We start from the raw sequence: 7,500 nt of genomic DNA, 5'->3' as shown, positions 1-7,500 counted from the left end.
ACATCTTTTTTCCTTTTATTTTTTCTCTCACTCTCATACTCTCTCTTTCTCTCTATCTCTCTCTCTCTCTCTCTCTCTCTCTCTCTCTCTCTCTCTCTCTCTCTCTGTCTGTCTGACTTCCATCTCTTTCTGTCTGCCTATCTCTCTCTTTCTCCCTTTCCCTTTCTCTCTCTCTCTCTCTCTCTCTATATATATATATATCTCTTTTTCTGTTTCTCTGTCCCTCTGTCTTTTTCTGTCTCCTTCGTTTCCTTCCCTTTTCCGTCGATTTCTTTCTCCTGGCTCACGTGCATGGGCGTAACGCGTCTCGACGAATGGAAATAAGCGTTGGATCGATAGAAAGGTTCAAAGGATCAAAGGACCCTCGGTTTTGCTGTTCAAAGTGCGTTGTTACGCCAAGGGAAAGACAGACATTGGAAGAGTTACGTTCAAGAAGAAAGAATATAGAGAATTTTTTACCTTTGAAAAATCGATTTTTCCCATTAGAACGAAACTAACAATATTCTCAATATTTTCATTATTTCCTTTATATATCCTAAATACGTAAATATAAAAATAATAATAATAATAATAATAATAATAATAATAATAATATATATATATATACGATACTTTTATCTTATTTATTTTTAGTTATATTTAAACGACCGTAATTATATTAATTCAAATAAATACTTTTTTGATTGGATTACTTTCACAAAAATATTAATAATCGTGCTGACAATAAATAAATATATATATATATATATATATATATATATATATATATAAATACCCTCTGGCATATAAATAAAACGTTTAAACTGAAATATTAAATTAACATTTGTTTCTGTCAGATCGAATAAAGTCTTCATTTTATTTTCCTTATTAAAATATCACGTTTTATTAATAGTCGTTGACCTAATAAATGGGAGAGAAAAAAGACGAATCAAAAAAAGGAGAAAAAAAAAAGAAAAATCGATGAAGAAACGAATCAAAAAAAAAAGAAAGAGAGAGAGAGAAACCAAAGGAAGAAGAAGAAGAAGAAGAAGAAGAAGAAGAAGAGAAAAAAGTGATGTGGCGGTGGGTGAGGAGGAGGGGGAGAAGAGAGACAGGGAAAAAGAGATGGGAAAAGTAAAAGGGACACGTGAAGAGTTTGAAGACAGTGATTTTTTTTTTCTTTTTTTTTTTTATTTTTAAAAAGAACGCAAGACTTTATCAGCAAGAGGAAGAGTTGATTTAAGAGTTAATGGTGACTGGCACGAGGAAGAGAAGAGAGCTTCGAAAACGGGTGGTTGGCATGGAAGGAAAAGTGTAAGGGACGAAGGGTGGTAGACAAGGGGAAGGGAAACGAGGGAAGGTCTTGGAAGGGTGACGGAACAGCAATGTCAGGGATGGTAGCTTCTACGAAACTCCATCAGCTTCCTGTTCCGGTATCTTAAGGCACAATCAAATTACCTACTCACTTTCCCGAGACATTATCGAGCCACGGTGTCTCGACGTTAAGGGTTCACCCTTTCCCTTTCCCTTTAACTCCTTCTCCTTCTTCTTCCCCTCTTCCTCTTTCTTCTTCATCCTTCTTCTTATTTTTCTTTCACTACGTCATCCTCGAAGAGAAGAAGACGATTAAAGAAAATTAAAAGAAAGTGCGGTCGTACGAGTACTCCAAATTTTTAGCTTTGATTCTATTGCATATTAAAAAAAAAAAAAAAAAAAAAATGGAAGGAAACGAAAAACAAAATAGAAAAGGAATAATTCTAGGTTTTCTCTCTCTCTCTTTCTCTCTTTCAAAAAAAAAAAGAAAAAAAAAAAAGAGTGAACTTCTAAAACTAATTATTAAATAGTTTGACATCGAAAGTTATGCGAGAATGATATTATAAAAGAGAAAGAGAAAGAGAGAGAAAGAGAGAGAGAGAGAGAGAGAGAGAGAGAGAGAGAGAGAGAGAAGTAGTAATATATAATCAAGATCAAGGATAATTAAAATTTGACGATTAAATTTCGTTAAGATTAACATGAGATTAAAATTAAATTTAGAGATTAAAATCGACTGATTGAGTATTATCTTAAATTCTTCAAAGACATAAATTTTGTAATATTCAAAGAGTATGATTTTATTCGATCGATATTATTCTCATAAAATTCATTTAAATTTAGAGAAAGTATCTAAGAACATGAAAGGATCTTAAAGAACAAAAAAGAGAGAGATAGATAGATAGAGACAGATAGACCTAGAAAGAGAGAGAGAGAGAGAGAGAGATCTGAAACGACAACAAGAATAGTAGAAGCAAGTCTCGCACATACGTACACGCACACACAAACACACATACACACACACACACACACACATACACACACAAATAGAGAATAGAATACCTTTGGGGTAGTTAGGTATGCAGAGTTACCGCAACTCCGGTCGACCACCTGCTCCAATTATGCTTGTTAAGCTTCTACGTATGTATGTATGTACAATACATGATGACTATCTCACTTTCGACGCTAAACATTCTATGTGAAGGTCTACACATTAACACACATATACACACAAATACATACATACATACGCACATTTTGCGACACTGTTATCATTCAAATGGTCTTTTAAAATGTGATACTCTTTCACTTTCTCTCTCTCTCTCTCTTTTTCTCTCTCTCTATCTCTATCTCTATCTCTATCTCTATCTCTCTCTTTACACACGCATACACATTCACATTCTCTTCGATCTATTGGATATAATTCTCTCTTTTTTTCTTTTTTCTTCATTTTTTATCTTTTCTTTCGTTTCTCTTTTTTTCTTTTTTTTTTTTCTTTTTCTTTTTTTTTTTATACGCGACACATATACCATGTATATAACTGATATATTATTTAGAAAATAATAAAAGGCTCTGTTGTCTTTTTTCTTCTTTTTTTTTTTCTTTTTCTCATACATTTTCAATGAGTTTCAATTTTATTTTACTGTTTTTTCTTTTTTTTTTTATTTAATACAAATCGAATGCCATTTTTTTTTTTTTATATTTCTCACTCTCTTTTCGTGCATGGCTTCGAAGAAATCATATATATTTAATTTTTTACAAATCGTGCATTTATTAATATCGTATTAACACTATGTATTTAATTGTCGTATAGGAATTATACGCATTTTTAATTTTATATACGTCACGTATCTTAACACACACACACACACACACACACATACACACAAACATACATTTACGTCTATATATACATATGCATATCTATAAATTTAAAAAGAGAAAGAGGATAATTCTATTTGACTTCAACACATTTTATTTTCTATTTCTTTGTCTTAAATTAAAACAAACAAAAACAAAAAGAAAAGAAAAATAAATAAATAAATAAATAAATAAATAAATAAATAAATAAAATGAAACATATAATAGAATATAAATCGTTTAAAGGAAGAAACTGGTTGTGGTTTCGATTTCTCTAAATCGTTTCATGTTCGATAATAGCTTTGGAAAACATGTAAGCACTTACGGAAAAGATCGTTGCTCTCTCTCTCTCTCTCTCACACACACACAATCGTCTCTCTTTTTTCCTTTTCTTGTCAGACACATAGAAGAAAACTTCTCGAAAAAGTTCTCGATCGAAGAGTCGATTCACGTACGCTCTCGATCTCACGAAGTCGAACGAAGTAACAAAGATTCTTTATCGAATTCATGAGTTCGTTGACACTTTCACAAAGGTTAAACCTTTTTTTTTTTTTCCTTTTCTTTTTTTATTTTGTCCTCTGATCGATAGAGAATATGCATTATGCATTTTTCATCGTTTCATATTTGCAACGGTGAAGAGAACGATTCTTGGGAGAGGAGGAAAAAAAATTCCAAAAGAAAAAAAGATAAAGAAAGGAAGAAAAGAAAAATCCAAAAAGAAAGAAAAGAAGAAAAAGGATTCCATTGATCCATGGATCAACCACTTTCATTCTCTTCTTCTTCTTTTCTTTTTTTCTTCTTCTTGTTTTTCGAACGTGACATTGACGAGAATTAATTTTCACATTTAATTAAAAATCATTCGCGTTTAACGCGATTTTTCTCCTTTCAATCTGATATCGATTGATTAATTTATCTAGAAAAATAATTAGGCTGTATCATCGAGAAAAAGAAAGAAGGAAGAGAAAAGGAAAGTAAAAGAAAAAAAGAAAGGAAAGAGAAAAAAAAATGGGGAAAAATGAAATTTTCTCAAAGGACAAAAAAAAGTAGCAAAATCAAACGCATCGATGAAGAAAAAGAAAGAATAGTAAAAAGAAAAAGAAACAACAACAACAACAACAACAACAACAACAACAATAATAATAAAAAAGAAAAGGGATCTTCCTTTAACCCGTTTTCCACTGACGCGAACGTTCGCGTCAAAGAAAAGCCGCGGGGATTTCGAATGCTTTCACAAGAACTACCAGGAAAATTCGCTTTAAGCTCGGTCTTTAATCCCGATTAACGAGAGCTTAATCTCTTACCCAATCACCCTGCGAAAACAAGAATAACCGGAGATGGGAGAACGTAATTCCCACTTTCTATTGACTTTTAATAACTTCCAGGTTCTCATGGCCGTTCTAACACTGACAATGAGATATCCCTTCGGCGTATATTATTGATCCACTTTGCTATCATAAATTAGCATTAATTAAAGCTTGAAAATTCGAACTTGATATTACATTTTTCTCTATACCACTTTTTTACTCTCTCTCTTTCTCTCTCTCACACACACACACACACACACATACACTCTGTCTCTTTGTTAAATCCATCAAAAACTCATCATTAACGTAGTTCGTCCATTATTATATAAGAAAAGAAATGAGAGAATGAAGGTGAGACACGAAAAAAGTTACTAGATAAACAAAAAAGTCCCTAAGTGATTCTAAAAATCGATTACCCTTTTTCCCTATCGTTTTCGGCTACATTTTTTTTTTGTTTTTCTTTTCTTTTCTTTTCGTTTAATATTTCTTCTTTCCTTTACTTGCAATTCGTAAGGAAACTTCCATCCTCTAGGTTCGTAGTTTTTTGTTATCAAAAAGAAAAGAAAAAAAAGAAAAAGAGAAGAAAAACAAAAAAAGAAAGAAAAGAGAGAAAGAAAAAATATCACTTAGTAACTTTTGAATGGGCAATCGTTTTGTTATTCGCAAATTTACTTTCTATTAAATTCTTATGTGTCCTAACGCAAAACGTACACATATGTATACATAAATATATTGATGTTTGTGTTTGTATATATATATATATAAACATATATTTATTTGATTATTACAAAACATCTGTTATATTTGTTCATTTATGACAAATAATATAAATCATTGAAAATAGTGGATGAATGCATATACGTACGAATATTACGATCATCTTCTATATACGTATTCGAGACAATTTTACCACGATAACCGAGAACTCCAACATCATGGGAGTTATCGCTTCAATTTCCACTTCGACGTATAACGCCGTAATAGTATCGGCCGATTTGTCCCGAATGGTTATAACACGATATATCAATAACCATACCATATGTGCGTACGTATATTATGTATATATGTATATATATATATATATATATATATATATATATATATATACGTATGTACATATCAGAGGAGAATTGTTCGTTCAGCAGGGAAATTCTAAATATTAAAAAAAATTCAAATCTATCCTGAAACAATAGTTAATTTTAAAAATTATCTGTTACAATTTTATCTGCAAGCTTATGCAATTTTAAAAATGAAACACATAGAACATAAATAGATACATAGACAAACGATGATTTTCCAATTACACTTCGATCGATTATGGTTTCTTTTCTTTTTTTTTTTTTTTTTTTTTTTTTTAAATAAAATTCTTGCAAACCAAGAAATCCAACGATAAATCGATTAATTATGCAAAACGCAAAGAGAAGAAACAAAATAATAATAATAATAATAATCTAACGTAATATCGTAGAAATAAAATTTATCTTATGGACAAAGTTACGTTTTAATCAACGTAGATCATTATAACTGATCTACGATCAATTTATTCATCTCGCATGTTATTATTACCGGATGTTCGTTATAATCTTATTCTCTTGCTTATCCTCATCTCTCATCTCTCTCTCTCTCTCTCTCTCTCTCTCTCTGTCTCTCTCTCTCTGTCTCTCTCTCTCTCTCTCTCTCTCTCTCTCTCTCTCTCGTTTAACTCTTTCTTTGAGATTTCCATGAAGAAGCAGTTTATCTTAGCTAACGAAACCAATTATCGCAATCCTTACATTCATTCTTCCCTTCTCTCTCTCTCTCTCTCTCTAGCATACAGACACGCACACACAGACACATTTTAGCATAAAATTTCTTAGAATCTCAAGTTGAACGTATAACACATTTAATGTCAGATGTTTCGTAATAAACGATAAATAATAGTAAATAATATAGCATTTATGAATGAAAAATCTGTGATGAATGAAAAGATGTTATCAATGAACGATCAAGGATGCAATAAAAAAGGTGGGAAATTCTTACGAGGTAATTGAAAACGTTAACACTCTAAAGCATTTTTTATATACGATTAAAGTATCTATATCTCTCTCTTTTTTTCTCTCACTCACTCTCTCTCTCTCTCTCTCTCTCTCTCACACACACGCACATACACATACACACACACACGTATACAGATTTTATAAAATCTCTGAGAATCTCAACTTGAACATAATACATTTAATCCTAATGTCTAATACTATACAACAAATGTTTCATAGAAAAAAAAACAATAGTAATAATGAATAATAATTAAAAAAAAATTCTCTAATTAATTAAAGAAATAATATTATTTAATAATATGTGAAATTATATTATGAATGAAAAAAAAATGTGATCAATGAATGAACGACGATACAAAAGAAATGTTTAGAGGGATGGAAATAGCATGGAATTCGTACAAGATAGTTGAAAGCGATAACACTATAGGATATCTTTGTCTAGAATTAAAATTCTTCTCTCTCTCTCTCTCTCTCTCTCTCTCTCTCTCTCTCTCTCTCTCTCTCTCTCTCTTCTCTTTCTCATAGCCAGAAGCTATCCGAGATGATAGCGATCATTAACGACTCGTACGTGCACACACAGCTTCCGTTTTACTGCAACGAACGAAAGATCGAAGATGCGGTATATACCTCGGTAATGGCTGACAGTATATATATATATATATATATATATATATATATATATATATATATAGATATATATATATATACATACATCTCTATCTCGCTCTTTCTTTCTTGAAAACACGGATTCTAATAATCCACATCGATTACGAATAAGATCGTAACTAATGGCATTGATCAAGATTAATGGTGAGATTATCTAATGATAAAATGTTAAATTACATTATTTGATATCAAAATTTTATCGCTCTACTTCCATCTCCTCTCTCTCTTTCTCTCTCTCTCTCTCTCTCTCTGTCTCTGTCTTGAAAAAAAATTTAGTTCAAAATCTTATAATAATCTTATAGTAACTCATAACAAATTATATTTCGTCTGGCTCATTTGTGTGT

General features: G+C 31.0%; 1 protein-coding gene across 8 annotated transcripts in view; it reads right to left on the bottom strand.

Moving 5' to 3' along the window:
• Nucleotides 1–7,500, bottom strand: part of LOC118447975 (uncharacterized) — a 148,229-nt gene that overhangs the window by 67,919 nt on the left and 72,810 nt on the right. The window contains exon 1 of one of the 8 annotated variants that reach the window (XM_085662692.1): nucleotides 1,442–1,456. The exons of 6 other annotated variants lie outside the window; for them this stretch is intronic. The gene's annotated coding sequence lies outside the window, so the exon portion shown is untranslated. Of the gene's footprint in view, nucleotides 1–1,437; nucleotides 1,457–7,500 lie in introns of those variants that run through there. One more of the 8 variants, XM_085662691.1, reaches the window with a different exon arrangement.

Source organism: Vespa mandarinia, chromosome 19, assembly GCF_050613455.1.
Source record: "Vespa mandarinia isolate Hongniang chromosome 19, ASM5061345v1, whole genome shotgun sequence".
NCBI classification, from domain to species: domain Eukaryota; kingdom Metazoa; phylum Arthropoda; class Insecta; order Hymenoptera; family Vespidae; genus Vespa; species Vespa mandarinia.
The sequence above is the reverse complement of the archived record's forward strand: the minus strand, read 5'-3'. Positions and strand labels throughout refer to the sequence as shown.